Source organism: Rhincodon typus, chromosome 1 (assembly GCF_021869965.1).
Source record: "Rhincodon typus isolate 14 chromosome 1, sRhiTyp1.1, whole genome shotgun sequence".
NCBI classification, from domain to species: domain Eukaryota; kingdom Metazoa; phylum Chordata; class Chondrichthyes; order Orectolobiformes; family Rhincodontidae; genus Rhincodon; species Rhincodon typus.
In genome coordinates this window covers 136,078,009-136,094,816 of record NC_063332.1, presented here as the reverse complement: position 1 = coordinate 136,094,816, position 16,808 = coordinate 136,078,009, and positions in this window count along the sequence as shown.

The following is a 16,808-nucleotide window of genomic DNA, read 5'->3' as shown; positions in this document are numbered from 1 at the left end:
AAAAAGATAGACTTTTTTTAAGGCAAGCCAAATTGAGCGCATATAAATGTGATCTATTCCAGGTTTTTGAAGGAAGTAGCACTAGAAATGATGATTGGTTTGGCGTGGTTATCTTTCATAATTCTAAAAATTTGACAAAAGTTCCTGTTGTCAGTATATCATGTCAGTATTTAGGGAGGAAGGGGCACTGTGGAGAACTACAGCTTGATGGCTGTAGTAAAGAATATGTTAGAATCAATCATACAGGCACCGTGGCTCAGTAGTTAGAACTGCTGCCTCACAGCGCCTGGAATCCAGGTTCGATTCCACCCTCAGGCTATGTGGAGTTTGCATGTTCTCCCTGTATCTGTGTGGGTTTCCTCCCACAATCCAAAGATGTACAAGCTAGGTGGATTGGCCATGCTAAATTGCTCATAGTGTTAAAGGATGTATAGATTAGGTGGGTTATAGGGGGATGGGTCTGGGTGGGTTGTCTGAGGGTTGGTGTGGACTTGTTGGGCTGAAGGACCTGTTTCCACCCTGTAGGGATAATATGAATAACTGAACAAATAGAAAAGAATGATAATTCAGCAAACCAACATGGATTTATGGAAGAGAAATCACATTTGACAAATTTGTTGGCATTTCCAGGATGCTACTTTGAGTGTAAATAAAATCGAATCGGTGGATATAGTGTATTTGCGTTTTCAGAAGGCTTTTAAAAAGGTTCCACGCATTGGGGAAAACATCCTAAATGAATTAAGAATTGGTCAATAGACTTAAAGCAGAAGCGAGGAATAATTGTCTCATTTTCAAGATGGCACACTGTTACCTCTGGCTGGTGACTCTTGAACAAGGGGCATTAACTCAATAAGGGGCAAGCAATTTGAGTTGAATTGAGGGCATCTGTTATGGAGGATCTATGGGGAGTTTATTGAGAGGCCATGGAGAGCATGAGGGAGAATTTGGAGATTATCTGAATTGGAGAGTGGGTGTGAGAGATGAAGGCTAGGGAAATGAACAGCTTGTAAAATAATGGCATTGAAGTCTCATAGAACTTATGCAGGCCTTCCAACCAGCCTAACTCTCACGTGTCGACCCCTCACCACCTAAGATCCCATTCTGGGGTCAACAGGCCCCACTTGATTAAAACCCCAGCACCCTGGAGTGAAAACTAAGTTTAATGGGGCCTTCTAAATTTGTATGGCTCTTTAAATTTGCATGATTACCTGACTTGAGTTATCTACCTTGGAAGCAAAAACAGTGTTGGAGTCAGAAGGACAAGTTTTACTGTTCAAATAAAACAAAACTGCGCATGCTGGAGATCTGAAACTGCTGGAGAAATTCAGAGCTCAGTGTCTGCGGATAGAAAACAGTCAATGTTTTGAGTCCATTGTCCCTTCAGAACTTTTATAACTTAATGGGCAAATTAAAACTTGAGGTTTTCCTGCCTTTTATTGGTTTAACCTTGAAGCTGAATAGAACAGCAATGGGAGGTTGAGTGCCTCAAAGTCATTTTGGCAACCTATTCATTAACGGACACAGTATTAGAGCATAGATCTGTAACCTGTCAGACCAAGCCACTGTGTGCAGGTAATTAGCTATAAAGTACCATATGCTTTGCCTGAAAACACAGCTTTGATTCTTACAATTGCCTTTCACTCTACCTAAAGATATAGAGATTATGCATTATTGTACTCTTAAAAGCAACATAGGTAAAATTCAAATGTGCACCTGTTGATTTATTTTTGTATAGGTAAAGACATAGGAATAGAAACTTTTATTGAGACTGAAAATAAAATTGCATGCATATATACTTGTGCAAAATGGGTTCATTTCTTTGAGTATTTAGAGCAGCCAATTTCTGCTCAGTGGAGGCAGCAATGGCATTGGGTTCGGCTGGCCAACCCAGGAAGCGGATCCAGACAATCATGGGTGGGGAGGAATAGGTGAGTGCCGAGGCTGGTTTAAAGGCCCAGTCTGCTCTTATTTCAGAAGCTCTCTAAGGCTCACTATCCCTCACCCCTTATGCACCATCAACTCGTGCACCTTATCCATTCATGACCACCCCACTGCCTCACACAAACCCATGCCTTCTCAAATAACTTTTTTTTCTGGTATACATTGGATTAGATGCCAATTAATGCATTCAAGCAGAAGTTTTTGTTTATTTCTCTGAGCTTAAACCTTTTATAACCTTCAAGTTTAAAGAAAAGGAAATTGAATGAGATTTCTTCAGTTCTGTCACTGGAGACATGCCCAAGCCAAGCTCCATGATCCTTGCCATCAGTGGAGCAGGCAGCAGATCCTGAAGCTGAACGCGAATCGTGTGCCTGCTGTACACCTGTCATTTTGAGGTCTGCAGAGTATTCCTGATTCTGTGAGAAAAAAGTCCTAAATGTCAACAGGAGACCAGTAAAATACATGCAGAACTTGCAACAGCATCTAATAAAATGCTGAAAGTAACTTTTGCCATGTGTCTGAGTGCCACACTTCCAAAATTATCTTAGGAAACCAGAGGAAAGCCCAGGCTCTCTTACTTGCAAGAGTTTCATATTTATAGTAATATGCTAAACAGTATCAAGCCTACATATATTCCCAAGTTTGAAATTACTGAAGAGAGGTAAGGAAATCTCAAAAACACAGATTTACTGTGAAGTATTCTGTCAACTCAATCTTGACTGACCAAATTATGACTGCTTGTAGTCTAAGGGAATAGATGATTACGATCTAATTTTATCCAACGCTGACACCTTGTACTACAACCACAATAGTCAGACACTTTCCCAATTTCTCCTTGGTATCTCTTGGCTGCGAGTCTACTTAAATATTCTTCCAGGCTGTTGGCTCCTTATCCTGGACTAAGGCTTTTCCACTCTTAAGGTATAATCGGACACTTTTTTTTATTCAAGTCTACACATTCTAGTAAATAGACCTTTCATGTTTAGTGTCTAAGAGCTCTCTGATTACATGCTTGTAGTCTGTTTCTTTATAATCTGCCTCTCTGATGTAAGATCTTCAATTACATCATTTACATATTCCATAATAATTACAAATTCCCACCCCACATCCTTCCAACCTCCATTTCTCTCTCATTGGTTTACACACTTCTAGTAAGTTACTTATAATGATAGTTGTAATCAATAATTTCACCATTTATATAATACTCTGCCATTTAGTTTTTTTCTAATGAAGTGGACAACTCCACACTTGTCTTCATTATACTGTAGTGGCCACATACTTGGTTTGTCCAAGTCACTCTGAAGACCCTTCACATCCTCCTCACTGCTTACACTCCCAGCCAGTTTTGGTACTTGTCACTGACTTCCATTTAGAAAAAGACCCATTTATTCTTTCCTGTCTCAATCCTCAATCCATGCCAATATGTGTGCTTTGACTTTGCACAATAACGTCTTATGTAGGACTTCATCAAAAGCATTCTGAAAATCTAAAAAAGTCCTGGTCCATTGGTCCTCCGTTGTCTATTCTTCAAGTGATGTCCTCAAACTCCAGTAGCTTTGTCAAATATAATTTCCCTTTCATAAATCCATGCAGACTTGTGTAATCCTGTTTGCATTTTCTAAGTACCAGAACAGAAATTGCTGATAATTCTGAGGAAGGATCACTCAACCCTAGACATTAACTCTGATTCCTCTCCGCAGACGCTGCCAGACCTGCTGAGCTTTTCCAGCAATTTCTGTTTTTGTTTCTGATCTACAGCATCTGCAGTTCTTTCCGTTTTTATTTTGCATTTTCTAAGTGCCCTGTTATTGCATTCTTTAAAATAGACGACAGTATTTTCTCTACTATTGCAAAGCCAACTGATCTGTAACTGCTGGTTTTCACCCTCCCTCTCTTTTTGTCTTTTTAAAAATAGTAGGGGTACATTTGCTGGATGCCAGGAATAGTGTAGCAAAGTGGCTTAGTTAGCACTGCTGCTTCACAGTGCCAGAGACCCGGGTTCAATTCTAGCCTTGGGTGACTGTCTGTGTGGAGTTTGCATGTTCTCTCCATGTCTGTGTTCGTTTCTGCCAGGTGCTCTGGTTTCCTCTCACAGTCCAAAGATGCGCAGGGTTAGGTGGAATGGTCATGCTAAATTGCCCTGTAGTGTCCAGGGATGTGCAGGCTAGATGGATCAGCTATCGTAAATGTGGGGTTATGATGATAGGTGGGGCTGGGTTTGAAGATGCTGTTCAGAGGGGTGGTGCAGATTCAATGGGGTCAAATGGCCTCTTTCTGCACTGTAGGATTCTATGAATGTTGCAGAGTCTATAGAATTTTAGAAGACAACATCCAATGCATTTTCATGGCAATTTCCTTTAGTACCCTGGAATTTAAATTGAGTTCCCAGGGATTTATCAGTTCCATTCAATTTTCCAACTTTTATTTTAGTAACACTAGTTTCCTTCAGTTCCTCTTTCTCAATAGACCCTTGCTTCCCCAGCACTTCTGTACTGTGCTTTGTCATCTTCCAATGAAGACAGAGCTAAACTAATTGCTTAATTGCTGTGCAGTTTCCATCATCTCCATTATCAATTCCTTCAATTCAGACTGTGAATCTACATTTGTCTGGACTTTATATAAAAACAAATTTATGTACTTAAAGAAGTTATTGCAGTCTGCTTTTAAGTTTCTCGCAAGTTTACTCTCCGACCCAATGTTTTTGTTTCTTCCTGAATAAACATCTTGCACCTCCTTTTTTTGAATTTTGTACTGCTCCCAGTCCTCTAGCTTGCTACATTTTCTAGCAACATTATATATTGCAACTCTAGCAACTGTTTGGATCTAATACCATCCTTAATTTATTTTGTTAGCCATGATTGAACTTTTTCACAAGAAAGGAATGTATAAGTGTTGCAATGCAAGCATTTGTTCATTTACTATTTACTATTGCCACTTTGTGCCTCTTAATGAAGTCACTCAGTCTATTGCAGCAAATTCACCCCTCATACCTTTATAGTTTCCTTTACTTAGGTTTAGGAATCCAGTTGTGGATTGGATTATTTCACTTTCTTTCCCAAAGAAGAAATCATGTTATGGCCACTTTCCACAAAGGATCTCTCTCAACAAAGTTATTTATTAACCCCTTTTCATTGCACAGAAACAAATCCAAGATAACCTGCTCCTTAGTTGGCTCCTCAATGTGCTGGTTCAAATAACCACCTATACACTCTCTAGGCATTCATACATGATAATATTATTGCTAATGTGGCCCACTCAGTCAATAAGTAGATTAAAATCACTCATTACTGTAACATCCTTGTTGCATGCATCTCTAATTTCCCGTTTAAAGCCAACCCATACTTTCTATTACTGTTTTGAGGCCTGTAGACAACTCCCCACTGGTGTTTTCCATCCATCATTCGTTCTTAACTGCACCCCAGGCTGATTCCACGTCTAGATTTCTTGTGTTAATATCCTAGCTCACTACTGCACTGATTTCAGCTTTCAGTAACAATATCACTTCACCTCATTTTTCTTTTTAGCTGTCCTTTTAAAGATTGAATAGCCTTGTATATTCAGTTTCCAGTCATGTTTCTATAATCATAGTATATCATACCTATGTACAGCTATATTCAACGTTAATTCATCTAAGTTACTATAAATGCTGTGAGCTTTTAAATATAGTATCTCTATACTTTCACATATTTCCACACTTATTTTGCTGCTCTCCCTTGCTTCCACTGCCTTGCATTTTCACTTTCTAGTTTTTATTTCTTCTATATATTCTTCTATAAATTATTTCCATCTTTTCTCCCCCTCAGTTCTGCCTCCCATTTAGGTTCCCATCCCCCGCTACTCCCAAGTTTAAAGCCTCACCCACAATACTAGCAAAAACTTCTGTGAGGATATTGGTGCCATTCAGCTATGCAGTTCCCAGCTTCCCCAAATCAATTGCAGTGCATCAGAATCTAAATTTCTCCCTGGTACACTATCCTTCCTGTCATGCATTCAACCAGTCTGTTATGTGCACTTGTGGTAAAATGAGGCAAATTTTACCTCTCTAATTGTTGAGGTCAGGCTTTGGATTTTGTGATGCCTAAATATTTCCCAGCAAGTTTCTGTAGAATTTCTTGTCTCATTAACTTTGGTACAACTTTGCTGCGGTCATACACGATAAGGTCTTCAATGCTGGTTAACTGATGTTTTTGCTCAAGATACCTTTTTCTTTCAGTACTTGATCTAATCAGGTGTACCCTAAAACTCTGTGGGAAGCTAGGGAAGTCTTTGCTGGGCCCCTTGCTGAGATATTTGTATCATCAATAGCCACAAGTGAGGTGCCAGAAGCTAATGTGGTGCCACTGTTTAAGAAAGGTGGTAAGGAAAAGCCAGGGAACTACAGACCAGTGAGTTTGACATCACCTGAGGGACCAGATTTACATGTATTTGGAAAGGCAAGGACTGATTAGGGATAGTCAACATGTCTTTGTGTGACAAATTGTGTTTCATTAACTTGATTAATTTGCTGAAGTAACAAAGAGGGTTGGTGGCAGAGCAGTGGATATGATCTATATGGATTTCAGTAAGGTGTTCAACAAGGGTTCCACATGGTAGACTGATTAGCAAGGTTAGATCACATGGAATACAGGGAGAACTAGATATTTGCATACAGAACCACCTCAAAAGTAGAAGACAGAGGGTGGCAGTGGTGGAGGGTTGCTTTTTAGACTGGAGGCTTGTGACCAGCAGAATGCTACAAGGATCAGTGCTGGGTCCACTGCTTTTCGCCATTTATAGAAATGATTTGGATGTGAACCTCGGAGATATGGTTAGTACGTTTGCAGATGACACCAAAATTTGGAGGTGTAGTGGACAGCGAAGAAGGTTATCTCAGAGTACAATGGGATCTTGATCATAAAGGCCAATGGGCCAAGGAGCAGCAGGTGGAGTTTAATTTAGGTAAATGTGAAGTGCTTCATTTTGGAAAGGCCAACTGGGGCAAACTGAGTAACATGGGTGTTTTTCTCCCCACCCTTAAATCATTTAATGGTACATAAAAGCATCTCTACATTTTATTTTATAAGTTCTTCAGGAATAAGGTTGATTTGATTGTAATGGGGGCAGAAAAAGCAGTAGGTTCATCACCTGGAAATTTCACTATCTGAAGAGAGTACCTGTGAATGCTTTGAAAGCTTCAAATATTTTGAATGCTTCCATTAATGCATGGAAGTACAACGGTTAAGTGTCTAACATCGTTCATTCTTTTGTTTTAAAAATGATATTTTATCTGAAGCTGCTAGATAGTTGTTTCTTCACAGCTATTAAAACATCTTGTGGCATTTTTTCAAATAACTGCATGAGGAACATTGAATAAAACATGAACTGAAGGGAGTATCCAGCCAATGAATGAGACAATTTCTGTATAACTAAAATTTACATTTTAGAACTCTTACTGGGATGTGAGCTTCATCCCTAATTGCTGTCAGAAACTGGCAATGAATCACTTTCCTAAATCATTGCAGTCTGAGGTCTAGGTGCACCCATGGTGCAGTTGGGAAGTTCAGAACGTTGATCTGTTAAAAGTGAAGGAACAGTATCATTGTTCCAGAGCCAGGATTATCTATGACTTACAGAGAACTTACAGTGGAGGTGTGCCCATTTATATCTGTCATCCTTGTCCTTTCATGTCAAGGTCAAGGCTGACCTTTGTTAATTGCTTGAATATGGTACACATTATCGCAATGATGTCAATGATGGGAGGGAGTGATGGATTAAGGCAGTTGAGTGGGCTGCCATGTTCTGGATGGTGTCCAGCTCCTTGGATGTTGTTGGAGCTGCATTGTTCCAGACAAATGAAGAGTATTCCAAGTATTGTACCTTTTGTAGATGATGAGAATTAGGAGATAAGTTACTTGCTACATAATCTCAAACTCTGACTCAATCTTACAGGCACAGTCCATGTGTAGCTCAATCAATTTAGGTTTTTAGTCAATGACAGCCCCTAAGATGTTGATAGGCATTAATGGTAATGTCATTGAATGTCAAGTCAAGCTGTTTATTCTCTCTTGTTAGTAGTGACCATTGCCAAACACTTATGTGGTGCAAATGTTACCTGCCTCTTGTATTTTAAGCCTGGATGTTGTCCTGCATTTGAACACAGACTGCTTCAGTATTTGAGGAGTCGCGAATAATACTAAACATTATTTGATCATCAGTGAACATTTCTGCTTCTGAGCATGTGTGGAGGGAAGATCTTTGAACCAGCTGAAGGTAATTGAGCCTAGGCCATAATTCTGAGCAAATCCTGCAAAGATGACCTGGGGCTATAGTTGACCTCTAATCATCACAACCACCTTCCTTTGTGCTAAGTTTTCTCCAGCTAGCAGAGAGATTGCCTCTGCCTCTGATTCACTTCTGTTAGGGCTCCTTGATGACACTTAATCAAATGCTGTCTTGATGTCAAGGGTAGTCATGTTCACCTTCTCTCCTGAGTTCAGCTTCTCTTATCCGGGTTTGGACCAAGGCTGTAATGAAGTTAACAGTCAAATCAAATGATTTATGAAGTCTCTTCCTCCTCCAATCAGTTGTTTTAATTGCCTACTACCATTCACAACTTCATGTGGCAAGTCAGCTAAACTTTTATCTGGTTTGTTGACTGTGGGGTTGTTTACTTCTTTTCCTTCCATGCTGTTTCCACTGTTTGGAATGCATGTATTTCTGCATTGTAGTCTCACTTGCATTGTATGTGCTTTTTAGGAATGACGGGTACTACACCTGGCATCTTCTCATGTTCCTAATGTCAGAACTGCACTTGCTGTAGCTTTTCCTGTTCCTTATGTGATTCTAATTAATATTTAAAATGCTGGGAAATGTGTGTGATATATAGTCTTGATTTAATCTGTCTCCTCCTGCTACCAATAATCAAAACTTCACATCCTGCCTGATACAGGCATCCAACATACCATGTCTCTCACTCGTTTGTGGGCTCCATAAAATCACCCATCTTTGATTTATACAGACTGCTACTAGAGTGAAAATGTAACTTACTCTGTAAAAATATTTAAATAGTCTACTGGAAGCACTTTCCATACGAGCTGAAAGCAGCCACAACCAGTAAATCAAGAGAAGTGGATTCAGGACCAAAATTAGTCTGGTGTAAAATACTATCCTAACTCCTATGCCTTCCTTCCATATTCACACTGACACAACTACCCCACTAACACCTGTCTGGAGCATTCCATTGCATTGTAACACTGCTGATCAAACATTCAATGCTAGAGTAGCAGAAATTTCTTCGAAACTAAATAAAACAGAAACTATTAATCTAGGTACCCATCACAAGCACAACTTCTAGTTATCAACTCTACCTTTTTCCCTTGCAATTGGCTGAGGCTGACCTGGACTTTTTCACAATCAATTGTTGAATTTGACCCTGAAATGAGCTTCCAAACACACATTCACTCCATTGTTTGTTTACACTCACTATTTTCAACCTTGTAACTTTTCCCACTTCAGTCCCTGCCCTAATTCTAATTTATTGGTGTCATGTACTGAGATACAGTGAAAAGTGCTGTTTTGCATGCTATACAGGCAGATCGTAGCATACAAAATGCTTCAAGGTAGCAGAACTGAGTGAAGAGTACATTGTTACAGCCACAGAAGGTGCAGAGAGAGATAAGAATTAACAATTTGAGAGTTCTATTCGAAAGTGGGGAAGATGCTGTTCTTGAATGTATTTGTACATGTATTCAAATTTTTATATCTTCTACCTGACAGAAGAGAGTATAACCAGGATGTGAGTGGTCTTTGATGATATTGTTTGCTTTCCTGAGTCAGCAAGAAGTATAGATGGAGTCGATGGATCGAAGGCTGGTATGTGATGGACTGGGTTTTGTTCACAATTCTCTGCAGTTTCCTGCGGTCTTGGGAAGAGCAGTTGCCATACCACGCTGTGATGCATCTTGACAGGATGCTTTCTGTGTTGCTGAAAATCTTATTCATGTCTCTTGATACATCTAAACTTGACTATCCCAACACATTCCTGGCCAACCTCCCATTGTGCACTTTACATAAGCTCAGCCTTCGATGCTCCACGGAAAATAGCCCCAGCCTATTCAGCCTCTCCCCTATAGCTCAGACTCTCCAACCATGGCAACATGCTTGTAAATCTTTTCTGAACCCTTTCAAGTTTCACAACATCCTTCCTATAGCAGGGAAACCAGAATTGCATGCAGTATTCCAAATGTGGCCTCAACGATGTCCTCTACAGCCACAACATGACCTCCCAACCATATATAGTAGTGTTTAGAATTATACATTGTACAGTGTTGTAAAGAAGCCTAAACCTGAGTACAGTTCTTGACCTTGCCACCTTCTTAATCAGTCTGTTTTGGACCCAAAATCTTGAACATAGGTGTAAAACCAGTGACATTGATAGGATCTACTGCCTAGTAAATTGTGGGAACAGTTTATATATGAGCATTAAGATCATGTCTAATCTTTCTCATATATATGGATTGGGCTGTTAAAACTATGAAAATCTACCCTGCTGCCATTATTGTAATGTCTACAATTCAAGCACAGCTTTACTAGATGAAAAATTAAAACCACTGTAATTATTCTGTTCATATTATTACTCATTCATTTTTAAGATTAGTATTCCTATACAAATTCATTTCAGCCACCCAATTCACAGTGGCGGTAGTGTACTATCCACAGAATGTATTGCAGCAATCCCCAAAATTCCTTCAACAGCATCTTCCAAACCTGTGACTACTAAAATCAAGAAGAACAAGGGCAGCTAATGCATAGAACGCCAAAATTGCATGTCCTCCAAGCTGCACACTATCCTCACTTGGAATTAGCAAGACCATCCCTCGTACTCCCATCCTCTTGCTATGAAGGCCAACATGCCAATTGCCTTTTACACCAACTTCTGCAACAGCATGTTAACTTTCAGTGACTGGTGCACAAGGAAACTCTAGTTTCTTTGTGGGTCCTCCTTTCCCAATTTATCCCTATTCAGATAATCTGCTTTCCTATTTTTTCTACCAAAGTGGGTACCTTCACATTTATACTTCATCTGTCATGTATCTTCACACTCAATTTGTTCAAATTACACCAAAATATTCCCTGCACAGTTCACCCTTCCACCCAGATTTGTCATCTGCAAACTTGGAGATATTACATTTAGTTTCCCAATAGTTATAATTGTGGATGGGTCTTAACAATGGTTTGGTGACCTGATGTGTACTTGTATAGCAAGGCCACCTTTGGGAAGATGTTCTCGGCACCTTCTCAGTGGAGAAGGCTAGAACCATAGAAATCATACAGCACTTAAGGGGCCATTCAGTACATGGCAACCCAAAGTCACCCAGATGCCCTTTCTAATCCCATCTTCCTACACATGGCCCATAGTCCTGCAACGTGCAGCAATTGTGATATAGATCCAGGTACTTTTTCAAACAGGTAAGGGTCTCTGTTTTCACTACCAACTCTGCCAACAAATTTCAGAGACCAACCAACTTCTGCACTTTTTAAAAAAAATCTTTTCCTCGTGTTCCATCTAATCCTTCTGCCATCTAGCTTGTATCTACGATCCCTAGTTTTTGAACAGTCTACCAAGGGAAACAGGTTCTTCCCGTCTACTTATCTGTACCCCTCACAATTTTGTATACCTCAATCATGTTGCCCCTGAGCCTTCTCTGTTCCAAGGAAAATGAACTCAACTTCTCCAATTTCCATTGCTAAAATTCTCCAGTCCTGGTAACATTCTAATAAATCTTCTCTGCACTCTCTCCAGAGCAATTACATCCTTTCTGTAATATGGTGACCAGAACTGCACACAATACCCCAGTTGCGGCCTCACCACTATCATATAGTTTCATCATTATATCCTTAGTTTTGTGTTCTATACCTCTGCCAATGAGCATTTCAGATGCCTTCTTTACAAGTTGTAGTTTGGAATTGAAGTTCTGAAGAAGAATCATACTAGATTCAAAATGTTAACTCTGTTTCTCTCTCTACAAATGCTGACAGACCTGCAGAGTTTCTCTAGTACTTTTTGCTTTTATTTCAGATTTCCAGCATCTGCAGTATTTTTCTTTTACTGCAATTTGAATGGTAGTTTCCTTGTTATTTGTTAATGACCTGACCAATTTGAACTGCCAACTTACACAGTTTTTTGCCAAATAGTTGGGGTTGAAATTTCCTCCTCTATTTCTTTACTTGTAAAATGATTTCCACGTGGAAATGCAGATTAATAATTAAAGGATTACAACAGAGCTGTTTGTGTACTTCCTGTATTAGCTGTTTTTATTTCAGATTTCCAGCATTTATAGGTCTCCTCTTTTTCAGCACTACCAAGTATATTGACCTTCCCAATAATTATCAGAAAACAAGTATTAAAGTATTGATTCAACAATTCTATATTCAGAATGTAGCTGACAAAATTGTATCTTAACACTCCTTGATAGTTCAGTAAACAAAACGTGAAAATAGGTGAAAATATGTTGTATTTACATTGCACAGATTCAAATGATTGTATCTTGTTCTGTCCTAATCACAGGGCCTATGTGGTTACTGATGCAGCAGCACTCTAATTAAAATTAAACTACTTTAGAACAGAAGTCTATTACTCTGGTGAAACAGATTTTCCAAGCTGTCATGTCCTATTAATGGATCATGGCAAAAAAAGAATAACACTGACAAACAAATCTATTGCAAGTCAAATATAATTAGCTCCTGAGCCATTATTACTATGTAAGGAAAGACCCATCTTTATTTAGAATTTTTCATGACCATGGGTTGTCCCAAAGCACATTTACAGCCAGTAAAGTACCTGTTAAAGGGAATGACTGCTGTAATGTAGGAAATGTGGTAGGTAGAAAATTTCCAAAGGTAACATAGCAATGACCAGAATCTCTTTTGGGTGGTGTATTAGAAGTAACTATTGATAAGAACACTGGGAGAATCCCTTAGTTCTTCGAAATGGTGTAAAGGAATCTTTTGCGTACACCTATGAATGGCACATGAAATCGATTTGTTGCTCTAGTACATAGAATAAGGCAAACGGATTAGCTGTTATTCCACAAGGAACATGTCTGTGCTAACCATGATGTCATTCTGAAATAATCCCATCTACCCACACATGGTCCATACCTCTCTTATTCCCTGCCTGTTTCTAGAAGTGTCTAAATGCCTCTGAAAAGTAGATTTAATATCTGTGGCTACCACCTCTCCTGGCAGTGTTCTAGGCACCAACCACCCTCTGTTTTAAAAAAAGTTACCGTTGCACATGTCTTTTAAATGTGACCTCACCTTAAACCTATGCCCCTAGTATTTGACATTTCCATTCTGGGGAAAAATATTCTGATTGTCCACCTTATCCATGTCTCTCATAATTTTATATACTTACATCAAGTCACTTCTCAGCTTACTACAGTCTAGCAAAAACAAGCCAAGCTTGTCCAACCTCCCCTTTGGAAAACAGCAAATGTGACGCCACTGTTTAAAAAGGGAAGTAGACAAAAGATGGGGAATTATAGACCGGTTAGCTTAACCTCTGTAGTGGGGAAGATGCTTGAGTCTATTATCAAGGAAGAAATAGCAAGGCATCTTGATAGAAATTGTTCCGTTGGGCAGACACAGCATGGGTTCATGAAGGGCGGGTCATGCTTGATAAATCTTTTGGAATTCTATGAAGACATTACGAGCAAGGTGGACAATGGGGACCCAGTGGATGTGGTGTACCTAGACTTCCAAAAGGCCTTCGACAAGGTGCCGCACAAGAGGCTACTGCATAAGATGAGGATGCATGGCATTAAGGGTAAAGTATTAGCATGGATAGAGGATTGGTTGACTAACAGGAAGCAAAGAGTGGGGATAAATGAGTGCTATTCTAGCTGGCAATCAGTGACTAGTGGTGTGCCTCAGGGATCGGTGTTGGGACCGCAATTATTTACAATTTATATAGATGATTTGGAGTTGGGGACCACGTGTAGGGTGTCAAAGTTTGCAGATGACACTAAGATGAGTGGCAGAGCAAAGTGTGCAGAGGACTGTGAAACTTTGCAGAGGAGCATAGATACATTGAGTGAGTGGGCAAAGGTCTGGCAGATGGAATACAATGTAAATAAATGTGAAGTCATACATTTTGGTAGGAGTAATAGTAAAAAGGATTATTACTTGAATGGTAAAAAGTTACAGCATGCTGCTATGCAGAGGGACCTGGGTGTCCTTGTGCATGAATCACAGAAGGTAGGTGTGCAGGTACAACAAGTAATTAGGAAGGCAAATGGAATTTTGTCCTTCATTGCTAAAGGGATTGAGATTAAAAGCAAAGAGGTTATGTTGCAGCTGTACAAGGTGCTGGTGAGGCCACACCTGGAGTACTGTGTGCAGTTTTGGTCTCCTTACTTGAGAAAGGATGTACTGGCACTGGAGGGAGTGCAAAGGAGGTTCACTAGGTTGATTCCGGAGTTGAGGGGGTTGGCTTATGAGGAGAGACTGAGTAGATTGGGATTATATTCATTGGAATTTGGAAGATTGAGGGGGGATCTCATAGAAACATATAAAATTATGAAGGGAATAGATAAGATAGAAGTGGAGAGGATGTTTCCACTGGCAGGTGAAGCTAGGACAAGAGGGCATAGCCTCAAGGTTAGAGGGAGCAGATTTAGGACTGAATTGAGAAGGAACTTCTTCACCCAGAGGGTTGTTAATCTGTGGAATTCCTCGCCAAGTGAAGTAGTTGACACTACTTCAGTAAACGTTTTTAAAGAAAAGGTAGATAGTTTTTTGAACAATAAAGGAATTAAGGGATACGGTGAGAACGCAGGTAAGTGGATCTGAGTCCACGAAAAGATCAGCCATGATCTTACTGAAGGGCGGAGCAGGCTTGAAGGGCCGGACGGCCTACTCCTGCTCCTAGTTCTTATGTTCTTTATAGCTACTACACTCCAATACCGGCAATATCCTAGTAAACCTCTTTTGCACCCTTTCCAAAGTCTCGATATCCTTTTCAATTGTGTGGCAACCAGAACTGCACACAACACTCCAAATGTGGCCTAACTGAAGTTTGTTACAACTGTAACGAGAAATGACAACTTTAATACTCAATGCCGCAACCAATGAAGGCAAACATGCCATACGCCTTCTTTACTACCTTATCAACTTGTGCTGCCACTTTTGGGAGCTATGGACTTGCACCCCAAGATCCCCCTATATCATGCCTCCTAAGGGTTCTGCCATTTACTGGAGACTTTCCTCTTGCATTTGATTGAGTATTTTGAAGAAGTAACAAGAGGATTGATGAAGGCAGACTGGTGGACGTGATCTATATGGACTTCAGTGAGGCCTTTGACAAGGTTGTTCATGGTAGACTGGCTAGCAAGGTTAGATCACATGGAATACAGGGGCAACTAGCCATTTGAATACAGAACTGGCTCAAGGGTAGAAAACAAAGGGTGGTGGTGGAGGGTTGCTTTTCAGGCTGGAGGTCTGTGACCAGCAAAGTGCCACAAGGATTGGTGCGGGGTCTGTAGGAAGTGCTGCCTGGCTCATGGTTTACCAGCTCCCAAGTTCTGACACTGGGCTTATGTGTGTGATGGAAAAACACTGGAGGTAGATGTTTCAGAGGCCAAGAAAACTCTAATTTTATTGAACAAGCAAGCAAAATTGATATATTTACAAAACAAGAAAGTGAATATCAAATTGAAAGTCCCCCTGTTTCTGACTGAGACTGTTTACAATGGATGACTGTTACTATACTATCGTGAAAAAGAGACAGAGTTACTTGTTCTAACCCACTTCCCTTTCTCAGAGGTGCCCTACACTGTTGACCCCAAACCCCTCTTCCCTGTCTATGACTAGCCCAACTGGGTTAGAGGTCTTAACCTGTTGTGAAAACTGCAGTTTCGACTGGCTGTCTGTTGTCGCTTGGTGTAGCTGGGATTCCGCGAAGGGCCGCAGGTAGCGATAATAATCAGTCGGGCGGTGTTTGTCGATGCGGTTAGAGGCATAGGACCGGCCGAGTGAGTACTCAGGTTTTTTCCTCTTCCTGGTGGTTTTGCGAGCGGGTTGTTGTTGCGGCTGGTGGAGAATGTTGTGTTGCCCCAGTCGGTGCTTTGTGTCTCGGGATGCCATCGGTCGCCCCCGGCTGTCAAGTGGAGGTTCGTAGTTAGTTTTCAGTAGTTGGTCTCTCTGTACTGGTTTTGCAGTGCTCCACTCACAGTGCAGGATTCTTGCTCTCTTTTCTTGCTTCTCTCTCCTTTTTCCTTCGCTTATCGCTGCACCTTCCACTTCACTCACTCTCCTGTGCTGGGCTTGGGGTCGCCAGTTATATCCCACTGCAGGCCCCCTGTATCTCCCGCCAAATCTATGAGTTATTGTTCCTTTTTTCAGGGTGGAAAAGGTTTCCTGAGTACTGGAGTGAGTGACAATCGTTTTTCGATTGGAAAGAATGGTTTTGATGAGTTTGGAATGTCTGGCTTTTCCGTTGGATGGGTTCAGTTCGCACAGTGGTGTGAAGGTTCCAAGGTGAAAACAGGTTTTCATGTAACACAAATGGTGTGGAATGTTCAGTACCTTTGTGCCTGAGCACTGATTTGGAAGTGAATGGTTTGATATCTGTGTAGGCTCCAGAGGGTCTGCAATTGTTGAGGTTGTTATTTCCTGTAGGCTGGCTTGCATTGTCCATTCATTTGTGGGATGTGGGCGTTGCTGGCTGGCCAGCATTTCTTGCCCATCCCTAGTTGCCCTTGAGAAGGTGGTGATGAAATGCCTCCTTGAACTGCTGCCGTCAGCTGCTGTGGGTTGACCCACAATGCTATTAGGGAGAGAATTCCAGAATTTTGACCCAGTGACAGTGAAGGAACGGCAATATATTT